General features: G+C 40.9%; 1 protein-coding gene across 7 annotated transcripts in view; it reads right to left on the bottom strand.

The window, feature by feature from the left end:
- Positions 1-21,946, bottom strand: part of PLCE1 (phospholipase C epsilon 1) — a 319,271-nt gene that overhangs the window by 236,361 nt on the left and 60,964 nt on the right. The window lies entirely within an intron of this gene.

Here is a 21,946-nt window from a genome sequence, read left to right as displayed (position 1 = left end):
AAGCTTTCCCCTAATATCATATCAAATCCAGGCTCCAGGGAAGACATTAACATTTTCTCATTTCAAACAACGCTCGGTGCTGGAGTCCTTTGGTGGGAGAGCCTGTGGCCTCAGATTTGCTCCAACGACTTTCTCTTAACATTGTGATGAAAATACCCACTTGACTCGAGTGACATTCACCTATTTGTCCTCAAGTCCAAGTGCAACCCCTTGAAAGAAAAAGCAACTTGAGACTATTTTTTTTCTCAGATGTTAATGGCCACCAATGTAGAAATACTGTAACACTGTCCACACAGGGGAAAGTGAATTACACTAAGCCTGGGGAGGGATGTGGCATATACCACTTCAGGCTTTGGGTCTGGCTTCCTTCCGGATATGTTACTTTGCCCAAGTCATCAACTGCTGAAGTCCATTCCCTCAAGTATAAAGGAAGCTAAAAACACATGACTTAGGGACACTGCTGTAAAAGTCAGACTTGGTAATGTTTTTTAAGCATGAAGCACAGTAAGCAATTGCTATAGCTATTGCTAACATTTTAAGTGATATTCATAAATATCAAGGCAAAAGGTGCTTTTTAAGGTCATGTTTGATGTTTTCTGATGGGCTAATTTGGGTGGAAAACCACAAGGCACTGGCAGTAATTATGACCTGGATACACGCAGCTCTTCTTTATAGGACCAAATTACCTTTAAAAGGGGTTTTAAATGCTGAATACAAAATCATCAAAGTCAACACTATCTGCTCATGAGGATGTATGGACTATATGGGCATGAGTACAGGGACTAAATGCAGCACATCATGACAATATCAAAAAGCTTTTTAAACTTTGGAATTCAGTTTTTTAAGATTAAAAAAAATTAATGAGGTACTTATGCTATATATTATGTAACATCCCCAATCAGAGACAGAGGAGGCATTCCACAATCACAAAACGTCTATATATTCTTCACATTAAGTGGAATAAATAAAGACTGCAACTAGCCTCATGCCAGTTAGAGTCAGGTTTTGCCACCAAATGAACTTGCTAGGAACTGAAGACACAACTCTTTGTTTTTAGTTCTTCTACTTTTAAAATAAAGTTCCTACACTCAGACATTTTACTTTTGTGTCTTTATCTTGCAAAAAGAAAATCTCACAGTACATAAAGATGTAAAACAACATTCACCACAACATTGCTTTTAACAGCAAAGTGTTGGAAACAGCCTTACATGACTGCTTGTAGGAAGACGGATCACTACAGAATGGGAACTCCTGTAGAATACTGTGCACCCACTACAAAGAATGAGGCTCGCTGGAGAAGGGCTTCTCGACCTCAGCACTATTGACATTGGGGGCCAGATCATTCCATGGGCGCTGTCTTTTGCATTGTAGGATGTTAAGCAGTATCTCTGTGCTCTACCCACTAGATGCCAGTAACACTGCCCTCTAGCCTCGGTTGTGACAACCAAAAATGCCTCTGGTCATTGCCAAGTGTGTATGGTGTGTGTGGTGGGGGAGGGCAAAATTGCCCCACTTGAGAACCACAGTTCTAGAGATGATCACATACATGGGCAGCCCTAAACCACTGACAAGTGGCAAAAGCAAGATGCAGAATAATGCTTATTGCATGATTCTAATTTTATTTCAATGGAAATCTATAATTGTAGATATGTAGAAAAGTGTCTGGAGAGCTATGCCACAAACTGTTACCGAATACCTTGAGGAAGTGGGCGGGGGGACCACAAGTGGGAGACTTTCCCCTTTTATTCATCCGTTTATGCACTGCTTCAATTTCAGAAATGTGGTTTCTGAAGAAAAAAAAAAGACTATGATATACAAGTTGAGAGCAAGTACAAAGGTTTAAAACTGGGACTAAAAGTCTTGGAAAATGACATGCGGTCGGGACAGGGAAAAAACCCCACTCGAGGTGGGTGTCCAGCAGGGCTCACAGGACACCCGAGATTGCCAGCAGCTGCTTCCAGCACCCTGGCCTTGTATGAGGCTAAACCCATTATCTGACCATCACCCTGGAAGTACTCCAGTCTGACTGCAGAACAACAACCCCCTAACTGCACACTCCGAACCTCTCCTCCCTAACTGCACGCTCCGAACCTCTCCTGAGGGCATTTTTTTCGCTCATGTTCTTTTGAGGCAGAAATTAAAGGAATCCTGCCGGGGCTCAGCTGAAAGAGCAAGGGCTGGAAGATTCAGTTCTATTTCCACCTACTGGTAGGAAAAAAGACAACAAGGCACAGTTGAGGAGAGGCAGCACAAGCCACACACAATTCCCACCGACCCCCTCCAGTCCCAACAAGGAATCCTCTGAACTCCTACTGCAATGGACCAAAGTCTCAGGAATCACCTGACAGTAATATCAGCTTAACTGGGTTCAAAAGATCACGTGATTGATCAAATCCAGTACTGCACAGTTTCATAACAGCTGGGAGCTCTCTCAAGAAAATATGTAATGTTATCTTCATTACCTTCCCCAGAACACCCTAATTAGGATTCCCTGACCCATTCTATGTACAGCACTTTTATGAAACTCCTCAGGTTTCCCACAGAGGCAGGTTAGCATGGGGGTAAAAAGACAGGCTTTACAGTTGGAAAGACCTGGATTTGAGCCCCAGACGTTCCCATTTTCTTGCAGTTGACTTTGAGCAAGTCATTTAACCACCAAGCTGCCATTTTCTCTCCTGTGAAGGGAGAATACTAATGTTACACTTTATAGGGCTGTTGTTAGCCCTATAAGCTCATGAGCTCATGTGTTCAGCATAGTACTTGACCCACAGGAAACAAGCACTAGCTATTTTTATTGCACAATAATTCCACTGACTTCCACCCATTTCCCATATGGAAAACTGAGGCAAAGGGTGATGCTCCAGAGGAAGGGAAGTTGGAACATTGAGACACATTCTGAATGTCATTCCCTCACGCAGGTCATGATGCAGGCCTCCCCAGACTCCCTGCTTTTCCCATTGTACTCAGGAAGAGGATATCATCTGTTGTCCTGATAGAAATGCCCGCATTTTTGTCTCATGACACGTGTGTTTCCAGTCATATGATCCAAATACTTTCCCTTTACTCAAACGAAGGTAGGCTCAGCTTGAGACAGACACCAACACAAGTGCTCTCACCACATGGCACTTTTATTGTACAAAATTAGTCTGCAGGAAAACTATTTAGTCTTCCAAGAGGAATGACTCTCAAAGTCCACATATATGGATTTGTTACCTAATTTTACACCAATTTTGCTTTCTCAGGTAAAACGGCATACACACTGATGCACTGAAACAAAATGAAAATTCTAGTAGCCTAGTATTTTTAAATGATTTATTACTGTAACCAAAAATAAAGGATGGATATGGTCCCTACACTGTGTTGGGTGATGGGGAGGGAAAGGTGAAGCACATGGCTGCTTCCAGCCCAGCTGGAGAGGTGGGCATGTCCCCGGCTAACTAGACATTCTGCTAAAGGGGCAAAAGCCAAGTGCTATGGAGCAGAGAAGAGAGAGACACTAATTCTGATGGAGGATGTGGAGATTCAGGAAAGATCTCACAGGAAAGGTAATTGTTGAGCCAGTTCTTGAAAGATAAGAATTAAATGCCAGGGGAAAGAGAAGAAGGGAAGCAATGAAGGGGAATCCACCAAAGCCCAGACACTTAAAATCCTACCGTCTTTTTGGAATACATTATGTGTATTCCAAACCTGTGTTGTCTGGCCATAAATTATCTGTTTGAGAAGACAGGAGTAGAACTTATGAATATAGCTGTTCCACTTGGTATTATAAAAATTATTCTTAAAAGAATCAATGCCAAGTTCTGGGAAATGGGTCAATGCAAAACTGAAATTGAGGAAAAGTAACTATTAACAGCAGTAACAGGACTTATGTCACTTCTAAAAGCAAATGGATTCAAGCATCCGTTAAAAGGTTTTGGGTAGGGGCGCCTAGGTGGCTGAGTTGGTTAAGCGTCTGACTCTTGATTTTGGCTCAGGTCATAATCTTAGTTTGTGGGGTCAAGCTCCATATTGGGCTCCATGCTGATAAGGCAGAGCCTGCTTGGGATTATCCTTCTCCCTCTCTCTCTGCCCCTCTCCTGCTCCCGTTCACACTTTATCTCTCTCTCAAAATAAATAAACAAACATTAAAAAAAAAAAGAGCTTCAGGGTATCACTACAAAATTTATATCCCAGCCAATATTAGGATACAAATACAAATACAAATGTATGATACAAATACAATTTGTATTAGGATACAAAATAGTATCCTAATGTATTTGGACAATTATATTAATGTTGTTATAAATGCATATTTAGAGTTTTCAATAAAGTTAGTCATAATACATTTCCATTTAGAGATAAAAATCACCAGGTTTACTAAATCCAGGCCATGAAGAGCAAAATGAATTTCATATTACATACCAACTCTAATCAACTGGTAGGAGTGGTTGGGATGTTTCATTATAAAGGATTTTTAGGCCATGTCCAGAGTCACCAAAAAATAAATAAAAAAATTAAAAAAAAATAAAAGTCTCACGATAACTGGTAATGTCTGCCCTGGGTGTGGTGGGTAAGTAACAACATATGTGCCCAGCATTGCCACTCCTGACTTAAAAGTTAAAGAAAGCTGAAAGGAGGAGAATCAAATCATTCAACTGGCATCTATTTGTTGAAACTGTTTATTTAGTAAAAGTCTCTCAACATGCTTGCTCTCTTGTACTTCTCTTTGCTCCCCCATATCAGTTCTGCTTCTGTAACTTCACTTCCTTATCTGGAACATCGCCCTTTCTGAATTCCTGCACATCCTTCAAGATTTAACTCAAGACCCAATTTCCATGAAGCCATTCCTGACCATTTGGAGCCCTCACTGAGCTCCATATGACTTTAGTTATATCAGCTACAAGTTTTTTGTAGCCAGTTATTTGGAATTCAGAACGTGTTCACCTATGAAAAGATATATAAATGTTGATGATTATCCTAAGCTAGTCTATAAAAATCTAAGTAAATGATATGGGAAAAAATGTATTTGCCAGAATGTTCATTTAAAGATAAACTGTGATGAGCTGCTTGGGGTCAGGGGTTACACTCTGAGAAAAAGCCCAAAGCTTGGTGTGGGAAGCTAGGTATGGAAGGATGAAGACAAGAGCCAGGAGAGCTGGGTGCTCCATGGGGCAGGTGAGGGGCAGGGAGGAGAAAAAAAAAAAAAAAAGAACTCCTGGTACCACCTTTGCACTGGGAGATGCCAGAGTGGAAGGAGGAGTTGTTGCTGAGGGGAAGATGATATCAACCCTCTGCTCAGTAAGCCTCCACAGGTGACATTAATTTAATCCTCATCATTACAGGAGAAAATGAAAACAGAAAACTCTTATTGTAATTCTAGGGATTGAATGTAAATGTATATTTGAAAAATAACATACGGGGCTCCTGGGTGGCTCAGTCGGTTGAACATCCAGCTTCAGCTTGGGTCATGATCTCGCAGTTCGTGATCTTGAGCCCCACATTGGGCTCTCTGCTGTCAGTGTGGAACCTGCTTCAGATCCTTTGTCCCCCTCTCTCTCTGCCCCTGCCCCTCTTGCACTCTGTCTTTCAAAAATAAATAAACATTAAAAAAATAATAACACATGTCACAATTGATGTTTGAGAGAAAAAATGGCTTATTTGTTGGAGAATAAAGAAATAAGTGGAAACTTCGGAATAAAGAAATAAATAGAGATGTTCTGAGTAGTTTCTGAGCTTTGATATGTATGGATCACAAACTCAAATGCCTACAAGAGCCAAGCAGATAAACGAAGTGGGTAACCTAAGTAAAATGGTGGAAACAGGGATGGTAAAATGTAGACACGATGCACTCCATTTAGAAACATTCAAATTCAAATTTAAACTCAAATAATAATGGTAACAATCGTCAAACACTGAAGGCGTATCATATTTCACCCTCAGTAACTTCTATTGTGCCCATTTTATAGATGAATAAATTGAAGAGGAGAGATTCAGCCTTTTGCCTGAGGTAAGAACACGGTGGAGCTGACAGCCACATCCAGGCAGACCTACCCTTACCCCCCTAATTAGTGCCTGGAGCATGCTGAAATGGGTGAAAGAGAAAGAGAGGTAAAAGAGGGGACGGAAGTAGGAAGACAAGAGTTAACAGAAAGAGGGGAGAGGGCAAAACCAAGAGCGATAACAAGCAGAGAGGAAGGGGAGTAATGAAATGGTGAAGAAAAAGCAAGATGTAACCAGACAAGGGCTGAAAGGGAGGTAGTGAGAGAGGGAAGGTGGTTAAGAAGAGGGTGCATATGCACCTCGAGATGGACTACTGAGGTGGGATGGGAGGCAGGGGGAGAAGAAGGAATTGTGTAATGGACGCCTTCCCCTAGTTGGGGAAGAAAGAGGAGCCAGGAACTAGGCTCCAGGTGGTGCCCCACAGAGGAGACTATCCCCAGCCAAGGTGGCTTCAAGGTGTCAGAAGAGCAGGAAAGCAGTATCTTTGGATATTACCTTGAATTCTGACTTAGAACTCTCTCCTTGTTCCAGACCTCCACCCTCACCCCCACCCCAGCACTAATAGATTATTCCTGAGTAGAGTTCCTGCTTTAGGTCTTGATCTCGAATGGCACTCAATCTCCTCTGAGTTATCAGAGTTACACTACTCCCATAAAATGAACCAGGAGGTGTACCATGTTTTTGTTTGAGGCCAATTGTATCATATTAAAGTTCTGTATTCCTCTTGAAAGCACCCTGACATGATGGGGGTGGGACGTGGGCTTCGTAGCCAAGCAGAACTGGAGTGACATTATAGCACAGGCTCTGCCAGTGAGTTACTTAGCTTCTTTGAGCTGCAGGCTTTTCAGCCATAAAAAGAGAATGTTTGCAAACGATTCATTTTCCTTCACCCCTCACTCATTCGCTTCATTCATCATTTATTAAATAACTCCCATTTGCCAAGTTCAGTGCTAAGCACTGGGGGAAGGCAGGGGAGTAGGGAGGAAAAAGTCAATAAAACACCATCCTATCCTTGGTGAGTTAATAGTTTAGTAAAGGAAGACAGACATTTAAATTAATCCAATTGAGTCAAATGGTACTGGTGCCAAAGTGATTAACAGTTAGAGCCAGATTGCCTGGCTTCAAATCCTGGCTTCATGAATTATTAGCTAGGTGATCCAGTGCGATTTTACTTAACGACTCTGTGTCTCTACTTACTCATCAGTACAATGAAGGTAATAAATCTGTTATGAGGATTTCACTAGTTAACACATGCAAACCTCTCAGTGCCTAGCACATAGTAGCACTCCAAACATGTCAACTATTATTATGATGATGGAATAAGTGTGGGGTATTATGGAAACAAGAAGGAAAGTGGTCAATTCTACTTGATGAGGAGGTTGGAGAAAGACTTCATAAAGATGTTGTCATTCGAGTTAGTTTTGCAGAAAGTTTGGCAGTTGTCAAGTGGATAAGAACAGAATGGGCATTCCAGGCAAAGGAGGTAACAGGAGCAGAGGCATGAGCAAAGGAATAGCCTGGACTGCTCCAGAACCCCAGAAACCTACAGTGACTTCAGGGGAGGATGGGAGGCAGGAGGGCACAGCCTGATGGAAGAAACATGTGCCACCATGAAGGTTTGGTCCCTATCTTATGAGCACCAGCTAGAAACACACGTTAGGTAACTTCTATTTATACGTCCCACTTCTCTCCCCTACTTCCCCAAATCCCACTCTTTTTCCTTCTCCACCATGTTCCATGCCCTGGAGGTTGACTAATACAGACTGCACCACTGACTCTTTCCCTCATCCAATGGAGAGTGCTGGCAAGAATTCAGAAGAAGGAAGGAGAAAGGAGGAGTATTTATTTTCATCTCTCCTTTCCTGTCACTGTTGCAGTTGCATGCATCTTTCCACTAAATGCAGCTCAAGTCAGGCAACTCTCTCTCTCTAAACAAGTAACCACTCCCTCCCCTTACCCTTCCAGGGCCCGTAGTGCTAGCCTCCAGGGTCCTGAACTAGCCCTCATTTAGGTCCCTCTCCCTGCTACACCTTTAAAATATCACCTTCATTAAACTCTTCAAATCACCCATTTTGAGTGTGCCATGTGCATCCTGCCTTCACCCTGACTTGTAAAAAAAAAAAAATGCTGAAGGGCTTTTCACAGGGAATTATGTGAGCAAAGTTGCACTTCAGAGAGGTCTTTCTGGCTCCTGAGTGGAGGGTGGTTTGGGGGAAGGGCACAAGAATAAAAGAAAGCAGAGCTTCTGACCCAGTAATATTTGTTACAGATATAGATTCCAGCCCCCAACCCGACCCAAGACTCTGATTCAGCAGGCCTGGAATAGGGTACCCAAATCTACATGACTATGATGCAATCTCACAGTTGTCTAGGAACACTAACCAGTACTTGGGGCAGGATCCAGAGAGATCCAGAGGAGAGGGGTGGATAGCTGACAGAACGCCATCTGGTCCAAGAGAACCTGGAGGGATGGGGAGAAAAATCAGAAGCAAAGGTAGGGGGATTTGTTTTGACAAGGCCAAAAGACACCTTTTCTTTTGAGAGCTGACAAAACAGAGTGTAAATGAAAGTTAAAGAAATTCTTACCTTGTAACTTCAATATCTTATGGAAGCAGGAGGCAGAATCATACACCATGACTGAAAGGGCAGGCAAAGGTGAGGGGTTAGAGTGACAGAGGTTTGTAATAGCCATTGTGGGGCATGGGTTAGGGTGATGATAACATTTTAAGACTGCTTGGTGAAGCTAAGACAAGAGACCATGAGTTTTAAGTTTTGTCATTTCTCTCTGGCAGTATTTGGTGGTCCATGTCTAGAAATAAGAAGGCAGAAGTTGGATTGATTCCAGTTGGGAGGGTTACAGAGTAGGTGTAATGAAAAGACAAGGGGCCCAGGATGTTGAATCACACACAAGCATGGGAGCGGCAGCACGAAAACCTGAGGGGGAGCATACAACAGATGCTGTCCTTGGTCCTGAACTAGCATTGCACACCAAAGCATGGTCATTTCACCGTTGAAATTGGGGGTGGGTTGGTATACGTTCCCCTGCTCCTCTGTCACACCCCACTATAGAAGACTCATGATGTCAAAGGACTATGCTTCCAGTCCCACACTACTGTGATTGGGGTGAATGCAGGGCCTACAGCCTGGGCACCATCATTTGTTGAAGACACAGTTCCAAAATCTAAGGATTTAAGGAATTAATTCAATAAATATTTATTGAGAACTTTCCATGTACCATGCAAGAGATAGAGCAATAAAAAATACAGGGAAAAATTTTTTTTCCCCAAGTCAAATCTTTTATCTGCTTTTCTTAACACCAGAGGGACCCATTCACCCCTTCCCTTTTCTCTCCAATTCCTTTTCACCTTTTACCAGCTGCAAAGCTCTTTGCAAAATGACCTCCCTTGAGTTCACTTTCTCTCCACACAGATCTCTGTGATATCTGTTCTTCTTCTTCCCCTGGGTGGTCTTTATTCTATAGATGAACTTAGCTTCTCTCCCAGCCAGCCAGAATACTACCTCTTTTGGAAGAGAGAGAAAACACAACACTGAAAAACCAAGCACAGACTTATTTTTAGCAGGCTAGAGGAGGGGAGAAAAGTTGTGAACAATGATACACTAACTTTTGTGCCATGTTGATATCTAGAAAGTCCTCTCCAAGCAGAGAGGGAGGCCACATCATTGCATCATTGACTCTATCAGCTGACCATGGAACTTCCCCCAAATAATCTGAAGATGACAGTGTCATCTCTGGAACTGTTCTGCAGTCCCTGCTGCACTGTAGCAGCCAGTGGTCCTATTCCTCCCTGATAGTGCGGGTTGACCCTAGCTTTTCTGGCAGTGTGACAATTTGAAATTAATTTTTAAAAATCATTTATTAAATGTCTTCTGGTCTTCTTTTGTTTTCCAGAGCCTGAACTAAATGTTGGAACATAGAGATAACTAAGGACAATTGCTGTCTTCAGAGATTTCATAATTCAATGGAGCAGGCAAATATGATGCAATAAATTCTATGTCTGCAACCTGACCAAAGTACAGAAAGAACGAGGCATGTGGTGGTAAATTCTGTTTTAGGTTATGTTGAACCAAAATTGGTTATGGGAATCCAAAAGTCATGTCTCTTATTGAGGAAGAAATAAAATCAGCAGTACATAAGGTTTTACTCGTAGGGAGTAAGGCCAAGAGAAGGCTGGATGTGAGTCTGGGTGTAGGACTGGCAAACGGGTTAAGTTTCTCTAGATGGCAGGTATCACAGGCAAGCCTTGGCTCCAGAGACAGCAGGTGAAAAGAAGGGAAAGGTATACACTCTATCACCTTTCCAGTGCAATCCAAGAATGTTAGACCAGATTAATGGATAGTTGAAACAAAGACAAGATCTCAATGACTAGGACAGACAAGGGTCCAGAACCCAGGACAGGTAGAGGCAGGGGTTGAGTGAGCAGCTGGAGTGTAAAATATAAACATGGGGAGTGACAGTTAGAGACAAGCTAGTAGAAGATCTAGGAGCAGACAGTTTCCCTAAGGAGTAGTGAGTGAGAATCAGAGGCCAGGGCTAAACATGGCTATCAACATATCACAGTCCCTCCCATCCTTTCCTTTATGGCTGTTTCATTCTTAACTGATGAGGTCACATACTCCACAGTCTTCACTTATGGAAGCCTCACCTTCTTGGTGGGGAAGGAGGGGGACCTGCCTTTCTCAACACCCCATGCTGGGAGTAGGTCTTGAACTGCCACCTTCTTCCCAGCTCTCACAGGATGCTCATGTCATCTGTCTGAGGTCCCTGCCGTAGTACTGCCACATCTCATTTCCACAATCCCAGCCTGAACATCTAGAACAGAGCCTGGCACACAGTAGGCATTCTTCTAACATGTGTTGAATGAACTGAATGAATGAGTGAATGATTCTCCCTAAGGAGTTTTATCAACTGGCACATTGTTTTCTTTGTTTGTTTGTTTTGCCCACTCTGACTCCATTTACTTATCATTATTTATTCATCCGCTCAATAGATATTTACAGAGATGCTAGGAATGGTTCACTAATGAGAGTGTGGTGGTGAACAAGATGATGCTCCACCCTTGAGAGCAGAAAAAGAAATGAGAAAAAAAGTCTTTAGGTCATACTGTAAAAAAGCAGTTGCAGAACAAATACCAAAAACACTGAACTCTTACTCCAGTTATTGATCAGGACTCCACTGAGAAAGGCCAAGAAAAGGCAGAAAAAGGGCTGGGTTACTGTATCTTACAGCATAAGGATTTTCAATGCTTCTCAACTTTCAAGAAGCATGGCCATGTAATGAATAATTGATATGACCCAAGTTCTGTGCTTAGTTCATTTCCTGCATTCATTTAATCTTTACCAAATCCACAAGGTAATTATTTTCATGCTCATTTTCAGATAAGAGAATTTAAGCTCAGAGAGGTTCCGTAAGTTGTCCAAGATCACCCAGATAGGTGATGAAGCTTGGCAGGATCCAAAAACAGCTCTGCCAGATTGCAAGCCTTATGCTCATAGTCAACCAACTAGCCTACCTCAATGTGATAAATATCTCTGAGTGTGTCCATTGTGATCACCCTGGGTTGGAGACAAGGGAAAAAAATTTTATAGGGATAAAAATGTACGGTGTATAGGAACATGCAGGGCAATGATGCACTTGTACAAAGCTGATGGCTACTATGTTAAGGAATATGAATGGTTATCCAAATGAATGCTGAAACCCCAGGCTTGGCCCTTGCGCACCTCTCACAATCTGCAGACTTCACCCCTGCTCCCACACCTCTGGTCTTCCTTCAGTGCCTCAGTGTGTGCTGTTTTCCTTGCTGCCTCAAGGCTTTTGCACATACTACTTACTCTTCCCTCCTTCTCTCACTCAACATGACCTAACTAATTACTATTCCCCCTCCTCATACACAGTTAAACCTCACTTCCTTACAGAAGTCCTCACTCACCACCCCATTCCCCATGAGGTTAGACCCCATAGAACCCTGCACTTTTTCCTCATATGCTTATACAAGTCTAATTAATTTAAGCAATATCTCTTCTTCTCACTAAATGCATATCTCAGGATAAGACTACACTCTGATTGGTGAGCCACTCTTAGCATCTCTGTAAATATCTACTGAGTGGATGAATAAATAATAATAAGTAAATGGGGTCAGGATAGGCAAAAAAAAAAATGTGCCAGTTGATAAAACTCCTTAGGGAGAATCATTCACTCATTCATTCAGTTCACTCAACATATATTGGAAGAATGCTTACTGTATACCAGGCTCTGTTCTAGATGTTCAGGCTGGGATTGTGAAATGAGATGTGGCAGTACTATGGCAGGGACCTCAGACAGATGACATGAGCATCCTGTGAGAGCTGGGGAGAAGGTGGCAGTTCAAGACTTACTCCCAGTACGGGGCGGTGAGAAAGGCAGGTCCTCCTCCTTCCCCACCAAAAAGGTGAGGCTCCCATAAGTGAAGACTGTGGAGTATGTGACCTCATCAGTTAAGAATGAAACGGCCATAAAGGAAAGGATAGAAGTGAGAGTGGTGGGTAAGGCAGAGATACAGGGTCTGCTCACCAGAGAGCAGGTGTTCTGAAGAGAGTAGGAGAAAGGTGGAAGGAAGTTAGCAGGTAGGAATACAGTCCAGGTGAGAAAGGGCTGCATGTTTTGGGGACTGGGCCAAAGGCAGCAGGGGGCAAGAGGGCATGGAGTGGTAGGTATGGAACCAGGGCTGAGCAAGCAGAGGATGAAAGGAAGTGAGAATATCAGGGAAGAAGGATACTCAGGAGATCTGCTAATAGAATCACATGTTTTTATGAAGTTCAGAAGAACAGAGTCAAGCATCCTGTGATGATTCACATACTTCCCTGGAACCTGATGTATTGCCAAGAGTGGCTATAGAACACTGTGGTCTGGAAAATTAATTCAGAAAGACAATAATTGACTCTGCTGCTCAGGGGCCAACATAAAATCTGGGAAAGCCCTTCCAGCAATGGAAAGTGGGGATAAGCCCCTGTAGCTGTCACCTTCAGATTTTCCAATTTTCTGCCTGAAGGTTAAAACTGTGTTTGAAATATGAAGACAAGAAAGATTTTTAAAAATCTACAATAGCTAAGACTTATTGAGTGTTTACTATAAAGTAGGTCTGGATTACAAAGTACTTTATAAACTTGGTTGTCATATCAGTCCTATAAAGTAGGTACCATTAGTATAATAATTTGACAAATGTAAAGACTATGAGAAGTTAGGTAACATATCTAAGGTCAAGCTCACAAGATGACATAAACTGAGGCCATCTGAGTCCAGACTTGTTTTTTGTTTTGTTTTGTTTTGTTTTGTTTTGTTTTGTTTTGTTTTGTTTTTAGAGCGAGAGAGAGTAGGGGAAAGGGGCAGAGGGAGAGAGAAAGAATCCCAAGCTCAATCTCACAATCTTGGGATCATGACCCAAGCCGAAATCAAGAGTCAGATGCTCAACCAACTGAGCCACCTTGGTGCCCTCAGAACCTACATTCTTAACCACCAAGTTATCAAAATAATAACAGCTAACTCATACCTAGTGCTTACTCCATATGACACATATTGTCCTTAACATTATACATTTATTACCTCTTTTCAATTCTTACAATCTGAGGTAGATACTGCTATTCTACTATTTTAAAGATGAGGAAATGGAGGCACAGAGAGGTCTAGAAACTTGCCTGAAGGCACACACCAAGAAGAAGTGGAGCCTGGATTCAATCTCAGGCAGTCTGGCTTAAGAGTCTTTTCTTTCCATCACTATATTGGCTCCTCACATGAACAGTGCCTCCAAATGGCATCACTGGAGGCATGTAAAAAAAAAAAAAAAAAAAAAAGACTAACTTTTGTACTTGAGTTTTTATCGTGCTACGATTGAGATACTACTGGTTAAACTTTCACTTCCTTACTTGCCTGAACAAAAGACAGAATACTCTGGAGGATAATTTCTTGATCACACAAGTATAAAAGGCAGTTTTTCTTTGACTACTGCGAATCATAAGAAATCCAGCTACTCTTTTGTGTGATGTTAATCACTGCTTTTCATTTGTTTGGGTGCCTTACTTCAGGGCGAGGTCCTTAGTACACTTCAGTCCCCATGCACAGAAACACACTATTGGTTTGCTCTGGTCTCTTCCATTTCCATGGACTCCCTGAGAACTACCCATTAGAGATTGTCTGCTCAAGCTAATCTTCTGATCTCCAATTAAGGAACTTCATTTTCACCACAACCTATTACAATCTTCCTACACAACTGGTTTCTCCAGCTGATCTGAGAGAGGAACACGTTTTGTGGAAAGTTTTCCCAGGCCAGAAAAAAGCAAAACAAGTTTTGCTTGAAACTGGCCACGCAGAGCATGCAGTGCCCTTGTCCCGTGGCTTCCTCCTCACTGAACCCTTGGACCACGTTCTCTGCCAGTTCCTTAGTCTCACAACGGAGAAACACAGAAAGGGTTCATAAAAGTTGAAAAGGGGCAGGAAAAAAAAAACCCTAAGTCCAGTAATTGCGCCTGGGTTCATGCTAACATTAATGTATCACAGCTGCAAAAGATATTTCCTACTTTGCAATCAGAGAGTCCAGAAGTTCAATATAAATGCACTAATCCTTGTAATTTTCTTGTAAGGCTAGCCACAAGAGTACTCATTTCTTCAAGGCACAGGGAAGTAAAGTTTTGCCAAGTTCACAAAACTAAGAAACAGACACTGAGAGCAAGCTAATCTTATTTCCCATATTCTCCTTTATTTTTATATGTCCTTATTATTTTCTGTATAATTAAATTTTCTAACCAGTTCTATCAGCTGTAGACCTCACACAGTTCTATTGTTTATAATTATAATGATGATTATGATGACAGTCCCTATTTATTGAGTACTTACTAGATGCCAGGCACTGTGCTAAGCTTTATATGTATCAACTCACTCCAGTCTTACAACCACATTAGGAAAGAAATAGTATGGTTATCTCCATTTCACAGCTGAGAAAACTGAAAGTAAGCAAAAAACCTTGACGGAGACCAGGCATATGGTAAGCCTGCATTTCAAAGCCACACGGTCCCTTGCACCACACGAGCCCTTGACCTACATACCACATGCCATTAAAGTCATGAACATTAAAGAAGTGCCCATATGGATATTGTTTCTAGCTGCTCTTTTATTTTAAGAAGGCAAACAAAAAACACAAAGAATGTGTTTCCTATATCACTATAGAACTTGATGCAATTTACCAGTATACCAAATTTAATCAAATGCAGGCACTTCTTCAAAAGCCATGATGGACACAAACAAAAAAAGCCATCAGGAGCAGGAAGAACATTCCCAATACTTGAGTTGAAACAGGGACCACTTATTAATTTCACCAAAGCATAAAGAAATAGAATGGAGCTCGAAAAGCAGTATAAATGTCCAGTGTCTTGAAGCACTGTAATAAATTCGCCCCCAATGTAGAAGATGTGTTAAATGGAGTACAAAGGTACCTTCCCAGGGCAATAGTACCTGAGCAAATAAGATTAGCATGTAACACAAATATTTCTGATAAGGGAAGCAACAGAGTTATTTTTTCTGTCACACTCCCCAATGCACTTGCTTGCCCCACTTACTGGCCAGCTCCATTGGACTGCCTTGGTACCCCTCCAGATCTCAACATATCTAGTGAAAAATGCCATTGTACCTCTGAGTCACCACTTCTGCATACTTTCCTTGTCACTGCCAATGGTACCACTTCCTCTTTTGAGATCTCCACCCTGGAGTCACCACTGGTTCCTCCTTTTCCCGAGTCAGAGCTCATGAGTCACCATGTTCCAACAACTCTTCCTCCACATTGCTCTAGTCCTCACCTGGAACAGCCCCATCTCTGTCCACAAGTTGCTGCCATGCCTCGGTCCTGGTCTTTGTAGCAATTCTCTCTTCAGGTCTATCCTATGCATCACAGCCTGAGAAATTCAGCTAACCTGTATCTTTCATGGTGTTATATCTATACTCAGGAAGCACCCAGGCTGCCCACGTCATTCAAGGCTCTCAACATATTCTTTTCCACACATCTATTTTCTCACTTTCCACCATGACTGTGTCTGTTCAGCCAAACTTCTCTCCCCTCCCCCTTCATATTATTGCCACCCTGTGGGTCTGATACATGAGAGCATACTGACCTTGTCATTTAGACAGATCAATACCAGCTATGCTGGTATGTGCACGTGTTTATGCTATGGGTCTATCGAAAAATTCATGAGGAAAGATTTCCATGGTCCAACTGATTCACAGATGACTTTAAATTTTTGGTTTTGGTTTTATTATTTTATTTTTGGCAAATCTGTGTTTATAAGAAGTTTTTCCTTTATACTTTTATAATAAAGTAAATGATGGTATCCCATAATGTTAGAACTGAGACTCCAAGGTGTAATTACTCCCCATCCTCATTTTACCAAGGAGGAACTAGCCTCCTAGACAAGTTAGGGGATCTGTTCTAGATACCCTGGTCATCTCCCAAGTTTTTTAGATGACCCACTAAACTCTGCTTAACCTGACTAATGAAGAGAAAGAGATGCATAAAGCAGTATTTCCCACAGCATGCTCATCCCATGGCCACGGAAAATTTAGTCTAGTAATTCAAATAACTTCTTTCCCAAAGAGTGTTCATGTGGACTATGACTTTCCAAAGGAACACAGAGGACAGTAGAAATATGAGATGCAGTGGTTCCCAAACTTGGTTATCATGGTACGCTTGTCTCAAAAAAAATATTTTACAGAACATATTTGCAAAAAAAGGCCATCACAGTTTTTGACATTTTTGCCATTGACATTTCTGATTCTAGGAACAGGTACAATTCTCAAAAAGAAGAAAACCAAGAGACTGCACCAAGTTCCCCCCAATTATACACACAAATAACAATAATAACAGTTAATGTTTATGTAGCACTTGAAATTTTAAAAAGCATCCTGACACGCAGTAACAAGCAAAAGAAGCATAAATTCTCCATTAAAAAACATCTCAGGGGTGCCTGGGTGGCACAGTGGGTTAAGTGTCCGACTTCGGCTCAGGTCATGATCTTGTGATTTGTGGGTTTGAGCCCCGCATCTGGCTCTGTGCTGACAGCTCAGAGCCTGGAGCTTGGTTCAGATTCTGTGTCTCCCTCTCTTTCTGCCTCTCTCTCTCTCTCATAAATAAATAAATAAATAAATAAATAAATAAATAAATAAAACAGTAAAACACACACACACACAAGGAAGAAAAGAAAAATAAAAACATCTCTGTCATTGTTCATTGGAGGGGTACCCCCGAAAGGCTGTGTCATATCAGTTCAGTTACAGTTAGGTTTTTGTCGCAGAAAGATGGATAAATAGATAATAAATGGTAAAACATTGTAATTAGAAGGGTCTTGAAACTAATCTAGTCCACTGGTTCTCAGACTTGTACCTGCAGATGCTAAAAGTGAATAACAATGTGCCTTTCTTAATTCAAAGAAAAAGAAAGTAATTTAATGAATAGAAAGCATAAGAAGGAAATGAATTCTAACAAGCAGTGAGCTTGGAAGAAGACCCCAAGTCCCAAATGAGAATGGCAGCCCTAGGTCACACCTTGATTTTATCCAGGTGAAAACCTGAACAGAGAATCCAGCCACACGACACCAGACATCAGCTCTAAAGAAACTGAGATGATAAATTCATGTTGTTTAAAGGCAATACACTTGTGGTAATTTGCTATGCAGCACAGAAAACTAATACATGTTTTTGTTAAGTTCTGATTAGAAGAATGGGCAAAGGACAGGACAGAGTCATGCACACAGTTCGGTGAAAGTGTAGGTTGTTAACCCTTCTTAGAGGATAATGTTGCACCAAGCATTATGAGTCTTAACTACATTTATACCCTTTGATCCAAACACTCTACTTCCAGGAATTTACTCTAAAAGGAATAGAGATGGGTGCCCGGCTGGCTCAGTTGGTGGAGTATGTGTCTCTTGTCTCGGGGTTGTGAGTTTGAGCCTCATATTGCGTGTAGAGCCTACTAAAAATATAAAACAAAATAAAAGGAATACAGATGCACATGATGCCACTGCATCAATATTTATAATAATAATAGTAATAATAATAATAATAAATAGATGTTCGGCAGTAGGAAAATAGTTGACTTAATTGTGTAACCACAGGATGGAGTATAGGTCAGCTATTAAAAATAACGTTTTCAGGGGTGCCTGGGAGGCTCACTCAGTTAAGCATCGGACTCTTGATTTTGGCTCAGGTCATGATCTCATTCATGGTTTGGGGGTTTGAGCCCTGCTCTGTCAGGCTCTGCTCTGACAGCACAAAGCTTGCTTGGGACTCTCTCTCTCTCTGTCTGCCCCTTCCCTGTTCACACTCTCTCTCAAAATAAATAAATAAAGCTAAAAAATGTTTAATAAAAAAAATAAATAACATTTTCAAAGACAACTTAGTGACACATTAAATTTAGTGACACACGCAAATGACTGTGTTATAATGCTACGTGAAAAAAACCTATAAAACATTATGAAGATGGTGCATTCTGGAAAATAGTTTTTAAACACAGAATCACCATATGACCTAGCATTTCTACTCCTGGCTGGATACACAAAGGAAGTGAAAACATATCCACACAAAAACTTGTACACAAATATTTCACAGCATCATAATTCACGATGCCCAGAAGGTTGGGAGGAGCCAAGATGGCGGAACAGCATGGAAGCTTTCTGTGTGTCTTGCGTCTATGAAATACAGCCAGACCAACACTAAGCCATCCTGCACACCTAGAAAACTGATTGGAAGATTAACACAACAATCTGCACAACCTGAACCACAGAACTCAGCAGGTACATGACACGAAGAGCTGAACTTGCGGAGCAAGAAGCCCCGAAAGGTAGGGAACCCCTTTTGTGGGTGGAGAGAGGACAGAGACCGGGGGAGGGGGAGCATACGAGAAAAGCACCCCTCCTCAAAAGCAGCTGGAGAGAAAGTGGAAAATTGGAAACAGTCGCAGGGACTAAACTAAAAAGGGAGAAAGGAGAAAGGAGAGGCTTTAAATTCCATTAACACAATGCCCAGAAGGTTGAAACAATTTAAATGTCTAAAAGTTACTGAATGGATAAGTACAAGGTGGTATGTCCATATAATGAAAGATTATTCAGCCACAAAGGAATAAAGTACTGACATACGTGCTACACAAGGAAGAACCTTGGAAACATTATGCTAAGTGAAAAAAGCCAGTCACTAAAGGCCACATATTGTATGGTTCTGCTTATATGAAATATCCAGGTTAAGTACAGAGAAAAAAAGCAGATTAGTGGCTTCTAGAGTCTGAGGGATGGGAAAATGAGGAGTGACTGCTAATACATATGGGGTTTCTGTTTGGAGTGATGAAAACGTTCTAAAATTGATTATAGTGATGGCTGTACAACTTCACAAATATACTAACAACCAGTGAATTATGTATTTTAAAAGGGTGAATTTTATATTCTGTAAATTACATCTCAATAAAGCTTTTTTTTAAAAAAAAAGGCTAAGAAAAAAACATTAAATATGCATAGAATAAAGATTGGAAGGAAATTCCCAATTACTAACACTAGCCATTCTTTGGTGGTTCAATTACAGATAAAATTTGCCCTTTTCTCTTTTTCGTATTCTCAATTTTGTAGAAAGATATGTAATTATTAAAATCTGAAAAATCAATTACTTTAAACATTTCCTACACTGTCCACCACAGTCTATCCCAGAATGTAAAATAAGAAGGCATTTAATATATAGTGATATTCCTAATTATTTAGTATTTCATAAAACAGAATTTCATGGTGTTTGACAAAGAGAAGTATAAGTTCTAGGTACTTTTCCAATCACTTAAAAAACCCACTTATCTAGTCTAACCCTATCTTTTTTCCTCTCTCTTTTTAATGTTGATAAAAATCCAAGAGTAATAAGTATAAATTTAAACATATGGTGCTGCTTTTTCAAGATGAAGTCAATAGAATGAATCTTTACCATTCAGAAAATTCATACATACTGAGATAGGAAAGAGTCTGCTTAAAAAATATAATCTTGCTGCACTGATAGTCATAGAATAGCAATGCTACAGAAATCCACTGGATGTAGACTACTGAGCTGGGCAGTGTCTCAGAATGGATTCGAAGGTCCTTTGACAATTCAAACTGATATGACCACAACAGTGATACAGCCACTCATACTCACATGAAATCACACACATAATGCCTTGAGTGGTTATTACTTCTGTGTGTATATCTTGCCGTTCTAAATGATAATAAGGTCTCTACAAGCAGGGTATGAAGGCTAGCACAGTGATAAATCAAGGAAAAAGTGCTCCGAAACAGCTTGAAGAGAGAGGCCATAAATTTACTCCACTAAATGTGGCACTGAGGACAGGACCATAAATTATCTCCTTATTCTTTACAATAATTGTATGAGGCAACTGTTAGCATTGCCACTTACAGGCAGCGAAGCTGAAGCTCAGGGAGGTTAAGTAACCTGCCCAGTTGACAAGAAGAAAGAGGTAGAGCTGGGATTTGAACCCAGAAAGTTTAACTCAAAAGTAAGACAACAAAACCAGTAAATGTTTACTATAATTCAGGCAATGTTTTATTTTCTATTAATTTATGTGTGTAATTATTAGTTTATTTACAATACAACACTAACTTACTCAATCCTTAGAACAACCCTATGATATAGGGCCAATTCTCCCCATTAGTATACTATCTACTTCCATAATAAAATGATTCATATTGTTCTTTCAGATCACAGCTCTCGAATTTCAACTATTCAAAAGTGACTCTCTATTTAGGTTTGCTGTTATATTCTCTCATTGAGCAGGGCATTTTAATTCCACCTGACTAATTTGTATGGTCATTTAATTTTTGTCTGTTCACTCCAATAGACTAAAAGTACTGTAAGAGAATGTTATTAACGACTAAGGTAATTCTGACTGCTGTAAGAGATAGACCCTGAACCCTCAAAGGCTTCACAAAATAATTTATTTCACACTCAGCAGGAAGATTTCTACATGGTGACTCAGGAACCAGACTTCTTGCCTCCTGCCCTTCACCTCTCCTGGATCTCCAATCCTCACCTCCAGCAGGTGGATATGAAAAGAGAAATGGCACAGAGGATCGACTAGGAGGTTTTGTTTATGGGCCCCCTTTAGATGTGATATATTTTACTTCTGTCCACAGTCCACTGGCCAAAACGTGGGCACATGGATGCATCTAACTGCAAGGGAGTCTGGAGATGTGGCCTGGTTGGGAGCTGAAGAAGAAAGGAAGAAGACAGATTTGGGAACCAGCTAGCCAGTCTCCTTTACAGAACACATCTTCTGTTATTGTAAGAGATTGTGCACAAATGAGAGGTTGTCCACCCTTCCACGTGACCTCTTGCCTCACCTAGTGGTGTCTCTTTAATATGCATGACAGAAGAAAGGCCCTATTAACCATAAGCTCCACTAAAGAAACTGGGTCTGTCTTATGTTTCATAGTATGCCTACAGCTAACAAACTTTGTAAGGGCCTACAGAAAATAATTAATCCCTGAAGAAATAATTTATTGTAAAATATGTGAATCTTGAGAAACTGAACAGAAGACCATGGGGGAAGGGAAGGGGAAAAAAATAGATACGAACAGAGAGAGAGGGAGGCAAACCACAAGAGACTTAAATACAGAGAACAAACTAAGGATAGATGGGGGGCTGGTGGGGAAGAGGGGAAAATGGGTGATGGCATTGAGGAGGGCACTTGTTGGGATGAGCACTGGGTATTGTATGTAAGCCAATTTGACAATAAATTATATTCATAAAAAAATAAAATTAAAAATAATAAAAATATAAATAAATAAAATATGAAAGAAAAACTACAATATCAAAATTAATAAATGAAATGTCCCCAAGGTAACATGTCTGCTAACTACAAGTTCATTCCACATGGTCATGCAGAAATTTAACACAGCTTAAATCACAGGA

Source organism: Acinonyx jubatus, chromosome D2 (assembly GCF_027475565.1).
Source record: "Acinonyx jubatus isolate Ajub_Pintada_27869175 chromosome D2, VMU_Ajub_asm_v1.0, whole genome shotgun sequence".
Lineage (NCBI taxonomy): Eukaryota > Metazoa > Chordata > Mammalia > Carnivora > Felidae > Acinonyx > Acinonyx jubatus.
The sequence above is the reverse complement of the archived record's forward strand: the minus strand, read 5'-3'. Positions and strand labels throughout refer to the sequence as shown.